Raw genomic sequence first — 24,728 nt, 5'->3', positions numbered from 1 at the left:
ATCATACGATACTGTATGGCAGGTATGCCACTGCCATAGTTTCCCCACCCTGACATCATGGTTGCCGTGGTGCTAGTGCCATGTGGATTTGTTGTTCTTTTTTGTTTCCACCCTGTAATATGCTTTGTTCTAACTGTTCTTAACACCTGTTTTGAGTTTTCCCCTAAGTAACCTGTCCTGCTGTGGTGCTTGTTCCTCTACTTCTAGTCATGTTTTCTGGTTTTATGTCTCAGTCTCAATGTTACAGCCAATACATTTTCTATACTTCTATATTGATAGTAACAGTATGAAAGCAGACTGGACACTCACAATGAACTCTGTAACCACAATTTCCACCACACTCCCCACCACAATGAGAGCATTGAAGAAATTCCAGGCATCCATGAAATAATGCTGGGGACAAGACAAATGGCCAAATAACTAGCTTCAGTTACAGCATGACATAGCATGAATAGTGGAGGAGTGTGATGATGACAAAACCCACGAAGATGTTCCTCATGAAGAAGGCAATGATGATGATATAGACGATGAAGAAGATGGATATCTCCACGCGGTAGTTGTAGAATGAGCCATGGTTCTCCCCGTTGGCATCGATGGCCTTGTAAAGGAGTCTGAGGGAAATCATGAAACAGAAGAGAACAAGTGTAACCCAGGGGAGGAAATATGTGCTTAGTTGACCTTTGCCCTTTGACATGGGATCACATCATTGTGGAGACTTACGTGGGTCAAGCCTCAAAGGTGGAGACAGTGAAGAGGGCCATCATGCCCATCAGCACGTTATCAAAGTTAAACTCGCTGTTGAGCCAGAAGTGCTGGCGCATGATCGGGTGAGTCACATCACCATCTTTATATACCACAAATGTGCCTCTGCATTACATGCAAACACACGCACACACACACACACACACACACACACACACACACACACACACACACACACACACACTATGAGAACAACACAGAATCAATGAATCATTGCCATTTGATAACACACAGACACCTTCCCTAAGTAGTGCTTACTTGCACTGCTTCAGTGTGTGTTTTGCCTCATCTGTGCGGCAATAAAATTTGCCCTGCGATACAAAATGTAACATTTACTCTCAACAGCACCCACAAGAGCACCTACTTTGTCAAAAGTGAGACAAGTCATAAGTGCAATTCATGTATTGCTGGTGTCATTACGAAGTAAGGGAGGTGCAGGGGGTGGTACGTGTGCACGGGGAGCAGAGAGCACCTTAAAGAGCTGGACGCCAACGCAGGCGAACATGAACTGAAGCAGAGCGGTGGCAATCATGATGTTCCCGATGGTCCTGATAGCCACGAACACACACTGCACCATGTTCTGGTCAGACGGGCAGAGAGGCAGTTATCAGGGATGGCAGGAGAGAGGCGTGTGGCACGCATGGGCACAGGCACAACGGGCAGTACCTTGAGTCCCTTTGCTCTGTTGATGGCTCGGACAGGCCTGAACACTCGTAGCACTCTCAGGATCTAGTAAAATGTTGTGATCTATATTGTCAAATGCTGCACGCAGTTCAAGCATTATAAGCACAGAGACCTAACCAAGGTCAGAAGCCAACAACAGGTCATTAACTACTTTATTTAGTTCTGTTTCTGTACTGTGATTAAGCCTAAACCCTGACTGAAAAACTTCATGTATCTGGTACTGATTCAGATATGAGCTTAGCTGCTGAGCTACAGCTTTTTCTAGGATCTTGGAAATAAATGTAAGCTTTGAGATCAGCCTGTAGTTTGACAGCTGACATAGGTCGACGTTAGATTTATTGATAAGTGGTCTGATTACTGGTAATTTGAATGGTTTAGGGATGTAGCCAAGGTTCAAGGAGGAGTTTATTAAATTTAGAAAAGGTTCAATTACTTCAGGTAGGATTTCCTTAAGAAAGTGTGCAGGCAGTGAATCTAGTAAGCATGTGGAGGATTTTGAGCGCAAGATCAAAGATGTAATTTCTGTAATTTTCTAGGTGTAAAGGATTCTAGAGTCACAACTAATAAGGCGATTTTTTAAATTGCTGTGATTCATTACATTTTGGCACTCATAAAATGTAACTGGATCCAAGTTCTAAAAGAAATTGTGTTTGCAATTTATTTGTACAGTTACTTGAAAAACCCTGGTAGCGCAGTTAACAGGTTTGATGATTTTCCTGTGCACAAAACTGTGATGCCAGGGCTGTCCCAAGTCTTTATGAAGCCCTAAGCAAAAATCTGAGTCGCCATTGCAATAGCATAGGACATAGATGTCAAACTCAGGGCCGCAAGCCAAATCTCGCCCACAGTGTAATTATATTTGGCCTGCGAGAAAATACTATATGTCTACTAGAGCTGGCCCACCGGTAGACAGTGAATTCACCGCTAATACTACAAATCCCAGAATGCTCTGCTGGTGCATTGGCGTGTCAATCAGGACCCACAAACGCCCCCTCCTCTGTTGACATTCATTAGCAACCTCATGCCACCAGCTGCACAACTTGCAGCTTCAGGGTCAGGGCCATGTCATCACAGACATGTATGTTGCAGTGAGGGCTTTTAAAACAAAATTGTGCCTGTGGCCAATTTTATGGCCAAACCATAAAAATGCAGAGCTCTACTGCCATGTTCCCAAGTGCACAGTTTGCTGAAAAACTCAAGTTACTCAGTGCCGAGTGACCTGGCAATTTGCTGACTTTGATGCCCAGAAATGTAGGTTTTAACTGCTTAGTAATCCTTTTGCAGTTGATATGGAAAGCCCACCAACTAACCTCCAAATGGAGCTGCTTGAACTCCAGTATAGTGACACGCTGAAGTCAAAGTATGACGCTGTGGGCGCTGCACAGTTTCCACATTACATCCATGACACAATGCCCCAGCTGCTCCAATGCTCTCTATGTTAGGCAGCACATATCTGTGTGAGCAACTATTCTCCTTGATGAAGATGAGAAAAACATCACACAGGAGTCGTCTCACTGATGAACACCTTCACTCAATCCTGAGGATTTTCTCAGCTCAGAGCCTGACCCCAAACATTGATGAGCTAGCATCCAAGAAGAGATGTCAGGTATCTGGCTTGGACCAGTGTGCATCAGAGTAGATCAGAGAGTAGCAAACTGAGCTTGAATGAATGTTTTCTTTATGCACTTTTCCTCGCTACTCCAAAGCATGGACTTGAATGGGTGGATTTTCATTGAAGGAAATTATTATTATTATTATTATTATTATTATTATTATTATTATTGTTAGCCTGTGAAAAAAAAGGTTACCATTGAAATTTAACTCATAAGGCTACAAATAAAGAAAGAGGCATAAGATTTTTAAAAACATTTATTTAAAAAATGAATGCCACAGATGTCTTTGATTTGACATTTGATTTCACGTGTGTCTATAGTATTAAACTTTGCTTGTTCCAGATTCAATGTTTAAGCAAAACATTGTCCAAGTTTTTAATTTTTGCCCACTGTGTATTTGAGTTTGACTCCCCTGGCATAGGACAATAAATAAATAAATACAATGACAATGTTCCCCAACTCTGATGATTTTTTATTTATTTTTTTCAACAGGACAATGCTCCATGTCACACAGCCAGGTCAATCAAAGTGTGGATGAGGGACCACCAGACCCTTTCATAGCCAGCCCAATCTCCAGACCTGAGCCCCAATGAAAACCTTTGCAATGTAATCAAGAGGAAGATGGATGGTCACAAGCCATCAAACAAAGCCGAGCTCCTGGAATTTCTGTGCCAGGAGTGGCATAAAATTACCCAACAGCAATGTGAAAGACTGGTGGAAAGCATACCAAGATGCATGACAGCTGTGATTAAAAATCAGGGTTATTCCACCAAATATTGATTCTTGACTCATCCAAAGTAGAAATATTAGTACCGTGTTGTTTGTAAATGCTTGTTTTCTTTGCATTATTTGTGGTCTGAAATTTCTGTAACTGTTTTGTTATTTTGACCATTAGTCATTTTCATAAAGAACATGCTCTAAAATACAATATTTTTATCTGGAATTTGGAAGACATGTTGCCAGTAGTTTATGGGATAAAACAAAACTACTCAGCCTGGTCAAACTCATACACATCAATTGTAAAACTAGAGAAACTGATCATTTTGTAGTGGTCTCTCATTTTTTTCCAGAGCTGTAAATACATTTAAGTGCTCTGGGGAGCCAATTGGTGGCCACTTGGAGACCTAAGCAGGCGTTCATTTCGCTTATATGGCGGGACAAGTGTTCTGTTGTTATCCAACCTATCGCAGTCCTACAAAGAGTTAATGCACTTATGATTTCTGATGTTTATTTTAGATGCATTTTGGGTTGTACATGTAACCGGGTGATTATCGGTTGTGCCTACACAAAGCTGGTGGAACAAATAGGTCGTGGTACCTTTAAAACCACCAGGTGGTGCCATCGCGATAACAAGCGGGATTAACATGTTTATCAATAAACGAACAAGGAACATTTTGCTCCTGTGAGTTGCCTTTTTGTGAGTTTTAAGAAAAAGGTGAAAAAACCTTGGATTATTCCCTTACCAACACAGTAAAGATTTAAGATTTGTTTTAGCCGTCTAACAAAAGGGTTGTTGAATGATTTTGTGGGTGTGTGCGTGCATGAGTTGTAAGATAAAGGTTGGAGTTTTCCATCAGTGTTGCAGGTTCACCTTCCATGAACCTTTCTATCTGTTTAGGACCAACCGGAAGGCAGTTGTTTTGGGACTTTATTTTAGTTTAGTTTGTTGACGCTTCTGTAATAAGGGACATAGAAAATAATTGTATACGGTCAGTGGAAAAGTGAATATGTTCTTTTCTGTTTAGTTAGTTTGTGTAGCTACTGTGAGTGAGCGCAGATAAGTTCCAGTGTTTAGCCTACGTGTGTTGTGGAGTTTAGCACATGTTAACAAAGTAAGTACAGGCACAACAGGTCAGCGATCATTTTAGAAGATGCTTTCTAATTGTAATCCTTCACACTACAGTGTGGAAGCATAGTTTGTTTTTTTGTTTTTTTTTTAAATTTCCAAACAGCCACTGACATATTATGTGTACACTAGCTTGTGTGTACTACAGGAAGTTTAAAAAAGAGAAATACATATATTTTCAATTGATGTGCCTGGTTTCCTCTTACTCTCATGTATGTATAGGAAAGGAATGTCCCATTGGGTCTCAAATATTCACAGGCCATAAAACTTGCTACCAGGAGTGGAGTATTCCAAGTAGCTAAGAGGAACTAAAGGGTTTTTTTTTTATGTGCAAGTATAGAGTGAAGTACCTAATGCGGTAGTGCTGAAGAGCAGGTTGGCATTTAGTGGGAGACCGAGTGGTGTTCTGGTGTCTGGTTACAACTGTTTTGATACCACGTCAGAGCTACAGAGATCATCGTTGTGACGCAACAGGACAACGACAGGAACTTTAGGCCAGAGGGACTGTGCCAGCCAACTCATCATCAACTCCTATCCTTCACCAAGCTCGTAGTAGGGACTGTAAAGACTGAAGTTTGTACAGTATCACAGTCAGGTGAACAAGAATCACAGTTGCAAGAACAAATTAGGGAGTTGCATACTAAACATGAGGAAGCTATGGCTACGATAGATTTTATGTTTATGTTCCCATGGAGAAGCATATTCCCCCATTTTGTGGCGAGCTTGAGAAAGATGGTAGGCCTGTCGATGATTTCACTGAAGATGTCGACCAGATGATAGGAATCAGTCTGACCATGACCAGTATGATTTTATGTCCCTGCTAAGAGGTCTGGCTCTAGAAGAGGCATGTATGTGCAGCAGTGCTGACCTTGATAATGCTAGTGACTAGTTAACCTACCTCAGAGAAGCATTTTCAGACAATCACAGTGTACCCCAACTGTTGCATTGTTTTTACAGCTGTAAACAGCAGGAGGGTGAAGACATAAGAGAATTTTCACATGCCTTGGCGCAAGCCCTTAGCTTGCTACTGAAGTGGTGTCGTAGTTGATGAGAGATTGGCACTAAGGGATCAGTTCATAGAGGGAGTCAGATTCTTCTCTTAGGAGAGAGCTTTGCAGATATGTGCAAAACAACCCAGAATCCTCTGTGATGGAGGTGCGGGAGGAGGCTTATTTGTGGTTTCTAGAGGAGTCCTTAGTTAAAGCCAAAGCTGTAAAGTTGAGAGGTGGTAGTAGTACTAGTCGAGCACAGTGTGCAGCTCATAAAGTGCAAGAACTAATGTCAGTCACTCTGGAGGACGTCCTTAAAGTGATAGCAGAGCCGTGCCATAGTTGAATTAACTAAAGCAGCTAAAGACCTCACAGTACAGAAAAGTAGTACTGCTAGCAGACCGAATTCACAGCCAAAGTATCCGTTGGATGTGCAACCAGTCTGTTTCAAATGTGAGGTTCCAAGGCATATTGCAAAGAACTGCCCACAGAAGTGAAGCATAAGAAATGCAAACCCAGTGTTCTCTAGCTCCCAGGGAAACGAGACCCCCCAGTTGTTGTTCCCCCAGATTGCCTGACTCACCCCATTTACTCAGCTAGTACACAACCCTCCTGTGATCAATTATTGCAGTGTGTTATTGGAACATGTCCTCTAGTAGAGCTCAAGATTTGCAATGTTGTTACTCCTTACCTGTTGGAGAATAATAATCAAGTGAGTACTCTTACGGAGCAATTTTTCTGAATGCATTTATATGGGGAAGATGAGGATATGTTGCCCACTATAGGTTGTGTTAAATTGACAGCCACTAATGGGCTCAATACACCATACCCTGGGTATCTCGAGCTGGAGGTTGAGGCAATGGGCCTAAAAATTCTATTTGTAATCCTTTACACTACAGTGTTGGCGGCATTTGTATTCTGTATAGCTACAGCACCTCTACTTAACACTCATGTTGTAATCTGATCTAGAAAGTTGCCAGCCCTTTTAAAATATTAGGTTTATAGTATAATAGTTGAATTAAACAGACACAGCTTTAATCGCAATTATTTTCATGACGATTAATCTTAAACCAAAAAATGAGCTCACTGAGAGCTGTAGTTCTTTTTACAGACACACCCAGTAAAACTGCTTGATCAATTCTTGATAGCCACTGACCTATAGGATCAATAGACTAGTACAACCAAATAACCTTTAATGTGTTGCTTTACTGCAATGCATTTTAGAATTGAGATGTTAGTGTGTTCTGTTCTTGAAAAGGTTACAAAAGCAGCTGGATAAAGCTTTGATTGACATGCTAGTCATGGACTAGAATCTAATATGGTTATAATAAATTAATTCAGGACAAGTGCAGCATAATACATTTTTTAAATTAACATTAGTATAAAAATGTGGGTTCTTTGTTTTATTCTTAGACATATGATGGTGCCTCAATAATGCTTAACATTAACCTGCAATAAAGAACAGGACCAGCTATTCTCTTGTACTAATTCTGAAGTTTGCATCTTTATTTTATATTTGAATGTTTAACAGCTGACTGGGGATTTAGGAACAACACCCTCCCAGGGCAAGGCCTTCACCAAAGGCATGACCATGGCCAGTGACTTGGGCAGGTCGGCGGTGTTCTACACGACGCTTGGGGCAGACACTTGGGACTGAGCGGTCTGCATGTGGACGAGTCTAAGTCCTGCACAGTCACGCAGGTGATGACGTTTGCCTATTGGCTCACGCCGCAGCTGGAAGGTGGGGCTAAGGAAGGGGAGGAAGGATTAAACCACAAGATGAGCAACAGCAGGGAAACTGTTAGGAAGGATTTCATAATGGATTTAAAAAGACTTGAGTTGCAGTGGAGCAGCAGGTGGAACAGCAGGGGTGTGAGAGGTCACGGCAAGGGCACCTGGTGGGCGGGACCTAGGCATCGGTGTCGTCCTCGTCCTCTTGAGTCGCTGGGGATGGTGATGTTGCTGACAGCCAGGCCGGGCGTGAGATGATGATCGGCTGTGACAGGTCGCCGATGCCTTGCATGGCGGAGGAAACAGGCCTGGGACAAAGGGGCACGTCAACACTCAACACACACCGCACACTCGAGTGAACACACAGCCTATCACCAAATTGTGATGCCAAAGAGCCATCCAGCACTTGTTAGAACAGTTGTACCCACTATGCAGACCGACATACTAGACCAGTAGGTCTCAGTTCCAGTTCTAGGGTTTCCTTGCGTTGTATTAGTGTGGGGTTTTAGCCTTAATGCTAACCATGTCGTCCATGTCCTCTCTAAGGTTCTTGATGTACGCACTGGGGAACTCCTTGGCCCTGGCTCCCATCTCAGCCTCACACTCCTTGCGAGACCTGAAGCAGCCAATGAACACTTTGCGGTCATTGAGCATCATGCCATTAAGTTTCTCAATGGCTCTCTCCGAAGCCTCGCCGCTCTCAAAGTGTACAAAGCCGTAGCCCTTAGAGCCGTTCTCATCACAAATCACCTTGCAGGAAAGGAATGGCAAAGTTGCAGAATGTGTCATAAAGGGCTCCGCAGTCAATAGACTTGTCCAGGTTTTTGAGGAAGATGTTGCCAATTCTGCTCTTCCTCAGAAAGGGGTCTTTCTGGGACCACATAATGCGCATAGGCCTGCCTTTGATGACGTTAAAGTTCATCATATCCAAAGCACGCTCAGCATGGCTGCTGAAGGTTCACATATGCATATCCAGGTGAGCAACTGGTCATCATGTCCCCACACACTCGGATGGAGACAATTAGACCAGCAGGGCTCAGTTTCTCGAATAGCATGGCCTCCGTAACGTCTGAATGAAGATCACCTACGTACAACAAGGCCATCGGAGCACTTGGAGCACTCGGATTCATCTTTGTGAGGGACGTCGTTGAACCTTTCTGGAAATCGTAGGTGAAAGTAGTAAATGAACAAAATAAAATATTAAACGACTTAACCAAATAATCTAAATACACAAATTATACAACAGTTTTCCAAAAAGCAACAACAATTCAACAGAGCCAGGGAAGTGTCGATTGACCAAAGCGATCAAAGGAACACTTTAGCTTTAGAATTCAGATGACAGATGACAACTTAGTTGTTACGTAAGAGTTATTTTATGTAAATGTTTATTTTTTAATATTATCCAAATGCCATTTATTTATTTATTTTTATCGTTAATGATTAATTATTCAATTATTTAAACTGATAGCCTTAATAACATGAATGAGAGGCTTGTTTCTCTACTAGCCTATTAACTGTACTAGACTTTAACAATGCCTTACATTTCAAAATATTACCCAGTTAAAGTATTTTCCAAAAATCGTCCATATGCTGGTCACACTGGATCATTTACCACATGGCTCAAAATAAATTCTTTTACATTGATAAGCACAGCAACATTCATGGCAACAAAAATCTATCACATTAAAGATAGTTAATGGGATTAAATCAGTTTGCCTTGAAGAAGGCATTTGTTCTTTGACGTTAAAAATACTCGCCTGGAATTAAACCTAGTAGAGTTCCACAACGAGGTGCAATTTGTAAAAGGACGTCTTTTTCTCTCAGAGTAAGAAATCTGCAGAAATAAATACATCAGTTAAATTTTTAAATATATAGGTTAAAAATCCAAGTATAAAGAGCAGATATATTATCTGTGCTAATTAATGAATGTATTTAAAGTATACATTTAGTAGGCCTAAAAATATAACTGGTATGTAAATCATATCTAAATATATTTATTTAGAGTAAATTACATGCGACATATTGAAGATTTTGATTTTTTTGGCCCGCTACCACCATACCGCCTCATCGGGAACTGTTACACTTTATTTTTTATTTTTTTTTATTTATATCTTAAAAATAATCACCTGGAATGTAAACCTAGCCGAGGTCCACAACGAGGTGCAATTTGTAAAAGGACGTTTTTTTTTTCTCTCAGAGTTAGAAATCTGGAGAAATAAATATTTTAATTTATTACCCCCCCATCAGAGGACCTTTAGAGCTTTATTATTAAAAATAAGACAGACAGATGAACAGACAAACGCAAAATGTATATATAATATTTTTAAGTATTCGCCATCTGCACCATTACAGGAATAGTGTGTGTGTGTGTGTGTGTGTGTGTGTGTGTGTGTGTGTGTGTGTGTGTGTGTGTGTGTGTGTGTGTGTGTGTGTGTGTGTGTGAGTGTGAATGTGAATGTATGTATATGGTTATGTGCGAGTACATGTATGTTGGATTGTATATGTACACGTATTAGAGTGTGATATTTAGCGTTTATGGATTGGCTCTGTATGGATTTTATCAAAGGTGTCCAGTCTAGATTATTGGTTCTGTTATTGATTAATTCTGAGAATTATTCTATTGATATATAGTCTATTAATAGATTTTTCTATTGGGTGACACTAACATTATTTTTTGTTTTCCAGTTCATGAGTATGTTTTTTTGTTTGTTGTTTTTTTGCAATAATATTTTTATTATATCAATATAATAATGTTATACATAGTATCCTGTCCTATTGGTTGATGATCTGTCTCCTAGGAGACATAAAGATGGTGTTGGATGGATATGGTTATTTAAAGCATGGGATATGTTGGTGATGACAACTTGCCAAAATTGCTTGATAGATGTGCTCTGCCGAGTGGTATGAATGTAATCGTCAGATGTGTTTTGAGTAAAGTATGTACAGATTGCTGAGCTTGTGAAACCAATTTTAAACATCCAATGTGTAGTATAATGTACTCTGTATTATTTTGTACTGAATGCATTGTAGGTTAGTGTTCCTGTCATGTGGTAATGATTATTACACATTTTAATCCAAACTGCGGCATCGGGGGCTGGTAATAAATCTTCCTCCCATTGTCTCGATGGGAGAGTAACTGTGATATTTGATTTCACTATTATTTTGTATATCTTGGATAATAGGTTTTTTGTATTAGGAATGTTTATAAATTCTGATATGGATGTAGGTATCGGAATTGATTTTTGAACACATAGGTGATCTTAGCTGATGGTATTGTAGGAATTGGGGGCTTTCTATACCATATTTTGGGGCTAGTTGTGGGCATGACATGAAAGAAGTCTTATGATAAATATGTTTAAGGTGTGTAATGCCTTTTTCTATCCAAGATGTAAAGTTTAATATTTTTGTTCATGGTAAATTCTGGATTTTTCCAAATGGGAGAATGACTAGTTTGTGTGAGTGTGGAGTTTGATATCTTGTGGAATTTCCACCAGACTGTTAGTGTCATGGCCACCTTCAAACTGTTGAAACATGGATATTTTTGAATATGAGTCTGGGCACATTTGAAACACCTGCCGCAAACATTACTGACATTATATCTTGTTTATGTGATTGGCTGTGTTTCTCTAGCCACAAGTACTTTTTGATTTATTTATTTTTTAATTTGGTAATTTTATATATAACAGCAACAAATGACATCTTAAGTTTTATGACAAAATGTGCAAACAAGCTGGCCTGAGAGGTGTGTAGCGGGATATGACTCAGTGCATCTCTGGTGCTGCTTTTGATGAGTACAGTGTCATGAGTGTGTCTGTCCAGCAGTGCAAAGAGGAGATACAGCTTCTTCTCCCAGAGGTTTCCGATAAATATGTAGATATGTTAGTATGTAATAGAAAGACAGCTGCCCATCCTCATAGTCTAGGTACATGCCCACATTCCTGGGCAATTGTGTCAGGGGCAGAGGGGTCTCAGGCTTGGTGCAGGTGTACAACTTCTGGATGCTCCTCCAGAGCACCCAGAAACCCTCACAGTGGGTTTCTCAACTTGCTCAGACTCAAATCTGAATATCGGCGTCCGAAAGGTCTTAGAGAGGAACAAAAAACACAACTCATTTGATTAAATTGTTCCAGTATAAATATGGTTATCAAACATGCTTTTAAAAATACACTTCCATGGAGATGGTGCCCTACAGGGTAGTGTTGGAACAGTGTGTACAGGCTTAGTGTCATGTTGTGGCCCCGCCCCCTCCTCAAACATCTTGGTGTGTGTGTGTTCGTCTGTGTTGCCACACCCTCTCGTGTCGTTCACCTGTTCTCTGTTATGTGTAATCGGCTTGGGTGTATATATGTCTCGTGTGTCATAGTACGTGTGTTGGTGTTTGAGATGTGCATAGTGTTTGAGCTTTGTTGTATGTTTTGCATGTTTGCAAAAATAAAAGTGCGTTTCATCGTGCCTCGTCCCCGCATCCTGCTTATCCTCGCAACGTCACAACTAGACCACTTTAGATGTAACTTAGAACCTCCAGTGACCTCTGTATGTGTTTCTTTAGTTGTATGAGCTCCACTGGAGGACTCTGAATAGTTGACAATGGAAGAGGGGTATATCAGATTCACCCCTTCTGCCTCGGTGTGACAGATTAACACACTGCATTAACATTTAGAAATAAAAACATATGGTAAACACAGTCTAGAAAATATTACCATGTAACAATTCATTCAGTATATGAACTGTTTTCTGTGTCCTTATGTCTATAAATTAAAAGTAATAAAACATTTAAATGATAAATAAATTACATAAAATGTATAAATGTTCACAAATAAGAAACTACATTGGTCTGCAATTTTCTCCACAGATTCAAGGAACTCATGAAAGTTGGAAGCTATAGAAACATAATACAGAATTATAGACTGACTGATGTGTGAGCAGAAAGATCACTGTGATGTTCTCATATCTAAAGCACTCAAAGCATTGATGTTATGTAAATGAACTTTGATCTGATTGGTTTAAGGAAATAGATTCACCTACTTTGAAGTTCAAGTTTTTATCAAAAGGTTAGAACTGGTTGACTATACTTTGTCTGTTCTGCAACAGGAAATTTAAACATTTATATCCAAAGTATTACACGATAGAAATCAATTCAAGACTAACCGTTATTGACCGCTAGATGGCGGAAGATACGAAGAAATAAATGAGTCCAGATCCTCCTGCCCGACTTTACGGTGAGACTCTGCTTTTACGTCATTAAAACGCTAAAGAAAAAAGGCCGCCATATTTGTAGTTCCACAACGTGAAAAGGCGTCATTTTGTATGCCAACGAATGAATAAACACCATGCCATGCCTTGAAGACGACGAAATTGCAATCTATTTAGCTAGCCATAAGAATAAGAATAGCTGTTTGATTTACATACTCACAAATATATTGCATGTACATACATCTACATTTCAGTCGATCAAAATGTTTCACGTACTTAGAACCGCAACTTTATGTTACAGTGGTCATATCAGAGATATAATATAAAATATAAAACGCAATAGGTGTCGTGTTCTGTAATAGAACATTTTAACATTTATATCCATATTACACTGCAGAAATCAATTCAAGACTGTAGAGTCGTCGTACCAAATGACGTAAACTCAATATAAACCGCTGACTTAATTTAATGAACAGTATTAAGATAATGAGTGAGTACAGCGAGTCTCATCTTACTGATGCCTGTTCTAACTGAACATAGGCAGACTCCTGCATGCTGACTGGTCTAGTCACCAAACACCTGCAGCTATGGCAGCTCGTAGCAGGCAAACAGGACAGTCATTTATTCAAATGATTTACACTGACAACAGTTCTGGAATGTTACCCCTGCTGACATCAGAATTAATAAGATTCAAGTTCATCAAATGTTAGCGCATTTGACAATGGGACAGAGACGGAGCAGGACGAAAATCCACCCTCTGCCGACTGAACAAGAGCAGCAGAGGATGAGCAATGACTGGCCCATTAGACCAATCTTGAAGCGTGTGGAATTCTGTATAGAAAGTGCGTTATAAGTATAAAGTGTTACAGTAAGTGTTTTGGCCCCTGACTGCCATTAGGACAAGCCAAGACAACCGCTCACTACGTTAGCTTATCTACTTGTTAAATCAGCCTGAAATTAAGATACAGATAAAAGTGTTGATTTTTATACTAACATTTTAACAACTTGAGCCAAAGTATTCAGAATGTAAATGTTTGGTCTAGCAGGTATGGCCCACAACTGATGCAGAGAGTGCATGACATGGCAGAGGGGATTCATGTTGGCAAAATGCCCTCCTACGAATTAGTCTCAAATACTGAAGCAAAAAAGAGGCCGAATTCACCTGATGGAAGTAAGTCTAAAAGGGCTTCTTGATGATGTTACCCTGGTGACTTGCATACTTTCCAGATGCTCAACAACCATTAAAAGTAGTGCATTGCTAAAAACTACTACTTGTTGTGCTGGAGGTGTTGAAAATATGGTTTCCTTGTCATTGTCAGTTTGATTTTATAAGGTTCTACCTGGGTATCGATAGGAGCTGAAACTGTGCATTTGTTGCCCCTCTGAGGAGATGAGCCAATGAGGAAGATGCCCGTGTTCAAATTTGGCTCTAGACCACGCTTTGAGCCGGTGCACTTTGTCAACGGTTGAAGTTGCAGCAGCATTGGCGGAGTGGGACGCAATGGTGAGAAGGAGAACGAGAAGGATCTCAGGAGTGAGAAGCTGAACAGCGGCAAGCAGCGAGAGGCTGGAGACAAAGCCTCTCCTCTCCCTTCTCTGACACAAACACAGTCACGTGTTATATACTCACATAATCCAAAATCCAGCATCTTTTATTTGCTGTTAGCTGGCAAAGAGTAATCAGTATAGTCAGATTCCTTTAATGTAAACACTTGGGAAAATTCCTGCCATGAGATCACTTTGGACACAGGGAAGATCTGATATTAAATATTATGACAGGGTGAGGTCATGACTGCTTAAAAAAGTTTATAATGAAGGTCATGAAAGGTCAGTTTTGACTAATTACAAAAAACAGCATGTAAACATTAGAATGGGAAATTCAAGTGGTCTGAGCGAAGCGAACTGCGAACGAGGCATAGACCAGACTAGCCAGGACCAATATTTTGAAAGGGATCAGAGGAGGATGACATCAAGAATAATTCTGATGATCAAGTGGCGCACGGTCAAGCAAATTGCAGCCAGATACAATGCTGTTGCTCCAACTAACATGTCTGAATGCACAGGTCATCGTCCCTTAGCACATTTGGATGACCTGTTCAGATGACCTGTTCGAGTGTCATTGCTGTCTGAGGCAAACAGAACGGCAAGGCTCCAGTGGGCAGAAGAGCAGAAAACTAAACAGTGGAACATCATCTTGTCAGATGTATCCAAAATTCTGTTGCACTATGATGATGGGAGGGTAAGAATTTGGCATAAGCAGCATGAAATAACGAGTCCTTCCTGTCAGGTGTCAGCAGTTCAAGCTGGTAGAGGTGGCATAAAGGTGTGAGGAATGTTTTCTTGGCACACCATGGGTCCTCTGAAATCAGTAGACATTTGAACAGAAGGGCTTACCTATGTACTGCGACCGAGTGCATCCCTTCATGCAGCTGCTTAAACTATGGCAGAAGGACACTTTCAACAAGACAAGAAACCCTGCCACAAGGGTTGTATAATCACGGATTTGTTCCAGTATTAAGACAGCAAATTTTCAATGTTTCCCTGACCTTCACAATCCCCAGATCTTAATCCTATAGAACATCCCTGGGTAAAGGTATAACAGGCAGTTTAGAACATGTCAGTCCCTCCATGTAATTTGAGAGAAAATATCCTATGAAGATTGGACCAATATTCCTGCAGGGTATTTTCAGCATATAGTGGAAACTATGCCAGAAAGAATTGCTGCAGTTCTGGAGGCCAAAGAAGGTCCAACATGCTATTAAATGGGTGTACTTAAGCCAGATACACTGTGTCCTATAATGGGATGTTGCTAGAATGTATGTGGATGTTGTTGGAATGGCCGCAGAGTTGCGGCAGCAGTACAGGTAGTCTGTAATCCTTTCCCCCATCCGAGTGAGTTTGCCCTATTACACGGGGTCGAGTTATGATGTGAATGTTTAATTACACAGGATGGATTGTGGGCGACGGAACCGAACAGCCTTCAGGATTCAAATAGAGAAAGGTGAAACTTCTCCAGCCTTTGAGTTAATCACAGGACTATCGCATAGCAATTAGGGATAACAGAACAGCTTTCGGGGGGTTTGGGTGGGGTGCCTTATCCGCCCCTTTAACAGAGTGGTCACAATTCAAATTTCCCTTCTTCCATTGTTTACAAGGCATTATACATGTGGTTTATTTATAGTGCACGGAGTAATATGCAGCGAGTCTGGTCTGTCTGCTTTGGAAGAGAAACATTTGGCCAAAAGAGCAAGACACAGCCAGGAGGATGATTGGTAAGAGCACATCATAATATGCACCTTAAAGCTGTGCTCTACAGCTAGGTCCTGTTCCATGACTGCATATATAAATTTACTACTGACATTGCCATTTATATCTGGCCATTTACAGTGCACTCTTGCTCAATGCAGCACTTGAAGCTGATTTTCCATTGTGTAGTTATTATGTTCAAGAGATGTTTGACCCGGTCAGGGTGACACACTTTAGTGAGGGCAGCAGTATCCTAGAGGACACTACAGACAGTGACGGAGACATCTCAGAGCGCGAGGTGAGAGGTTGAGTTTTTTGTTACTCTCTCTACGACATACTTTTCATGCCAGGTACTATTGTCCAGTTCAGCCCAATTTAATTTACTGCCTTGTATTATCATATATAAATTGCTGAACATCTTATCACTCAGTTTCAAACATCCCCTCAGCTGTTTTAAGCCATTTCGGTTATTCAGAAGTACTGCTAAATGGATGTGGTGGGAAAATGAGAGCACATCAAACACAGACAGCTTTATGCATTGAGTAGTAAAGAGTAAAAGTTTATTGAGTTTGTAAAGGGAAAGAAATGTGAGTTCCACCTTCCAACTATAACTTTTCTAGGATACGTGATCAGCCATGGTGAAATCACTACGGATGATAAGAAGATCAAAGCCATCTTCCAGTGGCCCATTACTATTATAATTAAAAAACTCCAGAGATTCTTGGGATTTGCAAACTTTTACCGATGCTTCATATGGAATTTTAGCAGCATTGCAGCTCCTCTCACAGCCCTCCTGAAAGGAGCAATGACCAAGTTACTTTGGAATCAGGAGGCTGATCAAGCATTCAGGAAACTGAAAGAAGCTTTTACCACGACTAGCATACGTCGACATCCTGATCCTTCCATTCCATTTGTCGTGGAAGCTGATGCTGCTAACATCGGGGTAGGAGCTGTACTTTCACAACGATACGACAAGTCCAAGTTACAATAGATGATTAAATAGACAAGTGTATATAAAATAGATGATGGAATAAACAAGCCATACAAGACACAGTCATCCCAATGGAATGTCTGTCGGGAAAACATTACCTACCTTGTGCTGTGACCATCTGTTGAAGTGGGCTCATTCTTCGCTGGTTCAGGGCTATGACAAGCGATATTTATAAGTATGTTTCTTCATGTTCAATTTGCAGTCAAAGCAAGATGCCTAAGACCCTACCCACAGGAAAGCTCATGCTTCTTCCCGTACCAGAAAGTCCTTGGTCTCACATCACCTTAGATTGCGTTACTGACCTCTCTGTCCTCACTGTAGTTGATGGATTCTCCAGGGGTGTGTGGTTCATTGTGTTTCCGAGTATGCCTACAGCCTGCCAAACTGTGGAAGCCTTGTTTAACCAGGTGTTCCGTATATTTGGCATCCCAGAGGACATAATATCATATTGGGGACATCAATTCACATCTCGAGTTTGGGCTTCCTATATTGAACACATCGGGGTAGCTATTAGTTTTACATCCACAGTCAAATGGCCAATTCCTACATTGTTTTTATATGAACAATCCATCAGACCGGTCCAAGTTCCTCTTATTGGCAGAAATGGCCCAAAATTCACTTACTAGTTCATCCACTGGCTTGACTCCTTTTTATTGTATTTTAGGTTATCAGCCTCAAATGTCCCATGGACTTCCATATCAGCTGGTTTCCCCGCTGTGGATGAGTGGATGCAGCGGAGCGAAAGGGTATGGGAGGAAACAGATCAGTGTATTGTATGAGTTCTCTGAACGTATAAGGAAATTGCGGACAGGCACAGAGGGGAGAACCCGATATACCAACCTGGTGACAGAGTGTGGCTCTCTACACAGGACTACCGCAAGCCGGGGTCATGTCGCAGGTTAGGTCCCAAGTATATCGGTCCATATGAAATTACCAAGCACATTAATGAAGTCACATATCAACTCAACTTACCTGCTCACTTTTGTGTTTTGAGGTCATTTCATGTGTCCCTTCTTAAGCCTGTTGTTCCTGTTGTGGCCTTTGGATGAGATCACCCCTGAGGTCACTCCTGTATTAAGTATGTTGGTTGCTGTCATTAGAGTGTATTGTTTCTGAAGGTTTTTTTGCATTATGCAATGCCTCTTCGCAGAGTGTGATTTTCAAGAACTTTAGTAAGCAGATGACTTATTTGCATCACCTTTTTTGGTAGGACAAAGCCCATCCATGAGCCAAAGGAAGCTGAGGTAGGCCCCATTCCATGAAAACACAGGGAGTGTGTGAACCAGGATACCAACACAAGCATACATGCAAGCTGACACCTACCCTCCCCTTGTCCAGTGGTTTGGCCAGTAGACAACTAATGAAAAACATTTCAAAAGCGTTTATACAGAAGCCAATGTTCAAATGGCTCTCTGTGCAGTGAGGAAACATATCATAAGGAAGTGCAAATTCCACTAAAGTTTAAGTAGGATCACTGAATTCAAAGTCTAGAGCACTATTACACTATGACTTCTAACAATAGCGTAAAAACAGTAATGTCATTCGTTTTTAGGAAAGGAATGTAAAAGTTTATGAAATATTCTTAAAAAGAGGACAGTTTGATGAGGAGCTTGGTCTTGCACAGCTACCAAAACCCAGGACTGAACTAGGAGTCTTTTGATATTCAATCTAACACTCACCCAGCTGAGCTATTTCAGCTAGTGACTAAATACTTTTGCCTGGTTTCGATCAAAATGTTACCAATGAATGTAGCTCATGTTCATGTCAGAGGAAACTGTCACCTTTATCCCTGGTGAGCTAGTGGCTAGGATTCTCTTTCAAACTTAATTTTTATGTGGAATAAAAAGAAATATGAATACCTCTCTTTATGACCTCCTAATGCTCATGGATACCAAGTCCAGTATGCATACAAACATCGTCAGTATACTAGGAATACAGAGTTTGAAAAATGTTTGTCAGAAGCATCTGAGCTTTATTGCTGGTGGGTGAGTGGCTAGGATTCAACACTTTCACCACTGCGACTTGGGCTTGATTCCTGGTCAGGGGACGCTCTTTTTGCTCACTTAAAAAAGAAGCTTGTATGTGAAAAAACAAACTTCCTTTGAGTCAGATTTTAACTGACAGACTAAGGATAACAGTTTTAAATTCTACAGTCCTCCACTCTACCAACTAAGCTATTGAAGGCAACAGACATGTAATCCCATAAGTCCAAACACCAGTATGTTGGCAAGAAACACGGCCAGTTATGGATGTTTGAATTGTTAAGTTCATTTGACACAAAGAAGAAACATTGCATTGTACGAGTTGGAGATGTTCAACAGATATCTCTTGATTACATTTGGATGCATACTGGACTTTGTGTACAATCAATAACTACTGGTACTAACTCAAAGTATGTTTCCCCCTTCAGTTTTATTTTATGCCAGAATAAAGACTTTCTGTCTTTAGAATTCTACATGACTCAAACTGAGATGCAGCAGATCACTTAGCTAGAACAAAGGGTCTTGTACTACAATAATGACTTTTGCTTTATTGCCCATAAGGTCCACCTCTTTTTTCTTTAACGCTCAGATCATCCCGTAGATGTTAGAATTATTCTAATGAAATTATAATTAACATTTTAAAAAATTCCTTAACATCACTCTTAAAATAACTTTTACCTTACAAATGATTTCTTTACCAGCAAATTTGAGTTGGTATGAATTCATCTATTAATTTTTCGTTATTATTTCATTAAATACATGCCCCCCCCCCGCCCCCTAAAAAAAGAATAACAGTCCAAATGAAAGGTCTAAATGAATCTTTGCAGTAACAACAGTCTTTTATGCTCTTCCAACCACCCCACCTCCCCCCAGTGGACACACCATGCTCCAGTACATGATTCTGGAGTGCTGTGCTATCTGTGCTCCCCACTAACTCTTCCTACCTGCTGGGGTTTCTCCTTCCTGGACCTGCCTTAAAATGCTTAAAATGACAGCACCTTGCCCTCCATTTACCTGCAACATTCTGCACTGTCACAAACAATATTTATGTGCAGATTAGCAGATGAACCTCACCTGGATGATCCACATTTCATTTCTTTGTACTGTTATAATAATGAGTTACTGTATTTCTACCCAGGTGTTCTATCCAGGTGAACTGTGCTCTGTTTCTATCTCCTATGATGTCTTTGTGTAGGAATGCTGTAGTGTATCTTTCATGCTTACAATTTGTCAGCCATCCTCTACCCAACTCATCTTTGCCCAGGTTTATCCAGGGTTAACCGAAGGAGGATGAGTTCCCTTTTGGATTGGATTATAAAGTGAATTTCATTGGTGAGTACTATATTTTTTGGTATAATCTAATCTTTACAAAGCAGTGACCAGAAAGGAAGAGCTGGATGAGGCTTTGGTCCCCATGATAGTTAGAGACACACAGCCATTTAGCATAGTTGAGGATAAAAGCTTCAGGGACTTGGTAGCAAAATTGGATTCAACTTATATTCTCCTAACTAGGAAGGTATGTGTGGTGACATGGATACATTATGAGAGTAGTATTAAAAATATATATAATTATTTTCTTCCTTCCCTTTAGACTGTAAAGGCCATGGTTGAGGCCAAATGTCAATAAGAGAAAGAGAAGGCCAAAGCTGAGGTCCAGAAAATTCCTGCAATGAGTTTGTCAGCAGATATGTGGACATCTCTTAATGTGGATGCCTTCTTGGCTGTGACCTGCCATTTTATAGATGACAACACATTTCTGAAGTCTACACTACTTGGTGTTGTGAAATTCCTGCAGGCGCATACGGCTGAAAATTTGGCCTGTGTGAAATCCTCTCTTATGGAAGAATGGGGAATAAAATAAAGTCACATGTCTGGTTACTGATGGCACATCTAATATGATTGCCTGTGGAAATAGCTGAAGCTGCCTCATGCGCTTCAAAAAAAAAGAAACTGAGGTTGAAACAAGGTGTTGGAGCGATTAGTAGAACTCAGGGAGCCTGTGGGGGCAGATTTGGCGGGTTTACAAACTGATATTCCTGCGCTGATCTCTGATGTATACAGTAATGTATGTGGGTGACGGTCTATACTATATTCTTTTCACAAGGCAACTGTGGAGCTGTCAGACCTCAGTGGCAGGCATAATCATATCCCAACACATTTCAGACTAAACGATTTGAACTCCCTGGCACTTCCAGACACCTAACTGGCTATAATTTGATGGGGAGGATGCAGGTTGTCTGCATGCCTCTGGAATGGCTTCTTTGACCTATTCACACAGCGATCGAGAGCCTTACACTAATGCCAGAGTCCCTCTGATTTCATACTTTTCTCTGCATTGTCCAAGATTTGTAAACAAGCACAAATCCAGGGGTAAAGTTTTGTAATCAAGAACACACTCTCATGTACTTGGAACATGTCTTAGCAGATTGTGATTTACAAGCAATGTTATAAGCAACACAAGTTCAAACAGGTGGTTTGTTGACAAGGGGTCATTCATCAAACAAAACCCACATGGCCCATATGGGGATCGAACCCATGACCTTGGCGTTATTAGCACCACGCTCTGACCAACTGAGCTAATCGGCCTTTCTCTGTTCATTTCGCAGTTTTTGGTGGAGCACTGAAGGGAACCTTTCCATGAAATTGTAGACTTGGTGTCAACGAGATTACGGCCACTTTTTCGACCGAGCATAGGTGAAAGTTGACACTTATTGTTCCCTCTGACAAATGGTTATTCTGCAGCCAACTTTTGAATTAAACTTCAAAAGCAAATGTGGAGAAGCTTTTGTTAAAGAGCAAATCAGTGCAGTTGTACACAGTGACGAAATCATCAATTGCAAAGTCCACTGAGCTTTATTGCTGCGAGTTACATAGTGCTGTCTATTACACCATGAAATCTGCCATAACAACAAAAATGTAATGTCTGATTCTGTGAGCCAAGGAATATAAACCTTTTAGGGACATATTTAAAATATCAGATTTTCTGCCTGAGCACAGAGTAGGCATTTTTTTCTAGCTTTAACCATACGTCCTCTTTCTTTGGAAATCTGTGTCATTGCTGCATGAATAAGCAAAAAGATTTTGAGCAATTTTTTGTCTGGGTCTAAGGGGCAATTTATTCAAACCAAAAGATGCTATTTTAGCTAGTTTGTCAAATGAACATGTCAAACCTACAGAGACAATGTGTCTAGCTACAGAGCTCTGCAAGGTTTAATTCTTGGAAGTATTTGAAGCCATAGAAAGTTATTCTGTAAGCATTGCTTAACTCAATAAAAAGAGACAGTTAGAGCCAATGGCTGCCAGATCTAACATAGCTCACATTTTATAGTGTTTGCATAGCATATCAGAATCTGCAAGAACTATTCCTGTCATTTCAGGAATAAGCTTTTTTGACTTCACAGCTAGATGAAATATTTAGGGTGGATGCAGGATTTGGTATGATCTCCTAGAGAATTGCCATTCCACTGTGTCTTCAGCTTTTGTCCGATCTGCAAACAAGTCCCACTCTAGGAGAACTAGGTCAAGTGGTAGAGTGCTCTTTTAGTATGTGAGTGTTAGTGGGATTGATGCTCACATTCTCAAGTCTAGAATTTGTAGTTTTTTTCTATGATGAAATCCTTTCTGATAGCAAATGTTTTCGGGACCTGCTAATACGCTTATGCCATGCACACATTACGTGACTTTTGAAGTTTTCAAATTGATGTATGGCTCACACTGCACAACTGTATGTCTTGGAATCTGGAAAGCTTAATTTGTGGTATCTCAGTGGCAGACATAATCAGTGATAAACCACTGATATGTCAACTGGTCTTAACACAGACAGATTTAACTTACTCTGTTGAGACTGTGTCTAACTTAAACCTTTCCTTCAAATAGAAGAGATCCTTGTTGCAGAGGTAATGTTTTTACCTTTATATGGTTTTCCCACTCATAGTCATGCAACACACAAATGCAAACCTCTCACAGACTGTCTCACACACATCCAGTTATTCATCTGAACACATGATGTTTCTGTCTCTGTACCGCTATTAGTTATGCAATGGTTCCTCAATACTAGCACTAACTGAACAGGGTTCTGTATAAATATGATCTTTATAACAGCTGCCATAACAGCAAAAATGTAATGTCTGATTCTGTGAGCCAAGGAATTATTATTGATATTGTGAATATTTAATAACCTCCAATGCCAGCAAATTAAATTTAACAATATTGTGAAAATTGTAAAAGATACTTTATTCATGTCCTCATTGCTAAAGATTGTATCGCTTTATCACAGCGATACGCTAGTTAGCTAGCTAACAGTTGAGGTCAGCGAGTGTCAAACTCGGGGCTATAAACCATTCCTTGTGGAACCATTTCATTGTTCAGCTTTCAACTTTGATCGTTTAGGTGCTGGTAGTTTGTTAGCTAGCTAACTGTTCAGCAATAGAAAACCTACTTTTGTATGATTTAGAGACCCAAATTCACAAACCTGTGGGTTTTCAAATGTATCGTTCTCTCTAAATAAGCAAAATGAGTTAAGCCATTACTACAGCTATCGGACTGTTTGAACTACAATATTCGACTGTTCATTTATTGTTAATTAGATTAAATTAACTTTCATAAACATTCTGTATTAATAGAATGTAGTTTGTAATGACTGATTAACTGTGTATATTCAACATGAAGCTATTCATATAACGTTTCAAGTTTGGTTTATTTGTAACATACATGTATTTGTCACTTTCATTTTTAGGCTGTAAAATGAAAGCTCCTTGCTCACAATCATTGCTATAGTTTGATCAAATTCAGTTATATATATAAACTCCCTATTCAATGGGAAGAAACCAGTTCATGTCATTGTGAATTGCTGGTTCTGTAATCAAAACACTGAGGTTCCATATGAGAACAGAAACTGCTGAGACTGTCCATTCTGTGTGCAGTACAATGGCTTCTAAGAGGTATTGCTGTATTTGAGACATGGTGAGGACATATTTTAGTGAAAGTCTTCCAATGATGCACCCTTAACTGAACCATTTTATGCTGTTGCTGCTGTTAAAAAATGCAGAATGGTGATTATAACGAACCGATCCTTGCACAATATATGGAGCACCTCAACCATGGGGTATCAGCTGGTGTCCCTGTGCTTGATGCATCCAAGACTCAACCAGACACTGAAGATCAAGCAGCTGGCTTCCTTCACTCCCAGAGAGGAAGTAGGTTTTCCATTTGAACTGTTGCCTTCTTAGTTAAGACGTATGCATTGTTGATTGCAGTGCCAGAGCTGTGAAACTGTGCAAGGTAATGCATGTCCAGTGCTGGACTTGGGCAAAGATTGTGAGTGGGTCTTCAAGGGCAAACAGGATCTGATGGCCCACATGTAGTTTGTTATTATTCCTAAATAACTAAGTTTACATGGCTATTTGAAAGAAGCTGATCATGTAAGCAGCAAAGACAGAATATCATTCTCTGACTAAGGATTTAGTTGACTCATGTTTAACCCAACTAAACTGTGGTCCTGGCTGATTTTAGTTGGACTATTGAGCCACTGACTCATGCACAGAGTTTTCTGAGTATTTTGCAGTTTCTTACTGTACTGAGTTCTTACTGAGTATAACGTCAACTTTGATACATTTGTTTTCTTTTCACCGAACAAAGCCTTCAACTTTGACTGTGGTGACATGAAATCCAGATGTGCAGAGTGTTTTTTCA

At 40.3% G+C, this 24,728-nt stretch overlaps 1 non-coding gene and 2 pseudogenes across 1 annotated transcript; all 3 read right to left on the bottom strand.

Moving 5' to 3' along the window:
- Positions 1-430: 430 nt before the first annotated feature.
- On the bottom strand, positions 431-8,068 carry LOC145656130 (voltage-dependent L-type calcium channel subunit alpha-1D-like; annotated as a pseudogene).
- Positions 8,069-8,117: 49 nt separating this feature from the next.
- Positions 8,118-8,755, bottom strand: LOC145656128 (polyadenylate-binding protein 1A pseudogene; annotated as a pseudogene).
- A 12,794-nt stretch (positions 8,756-21,549) lies between these two features.
- trnai-aau (transfer RNA isoleucine (anticodon AAU)) lies at positions 21,550-21,623 on the bottom strand. Its single transcript has one exon. It is a non-coding gene; the product is annotated as a tRNA-Ile (tRNA).
- Between the last annotated feature and the right edge of the window lie 3,105 nt (positions 21,624-24,728).

This window comes from Electrophorus electricus, unplaced genomic scaffold, assembly GCF_041902795.1.
Source record: "Electrophorus electricus isolate QZ-2024a unplaced genomic scaffold, ASM4190279v1 Scaffold49, whole genome shotgun sequence".
NCBI lineage: Eukaryota > Metazoa > Chordata > Actinopteri > Gymnotiformes > Gymnotidae > Electrophorus > Electrophorus electricus.
Note: the sequence above shows the minus strand (reverse complement) of the source record. Positions and strands in the feature narration are given on the sequence as shown.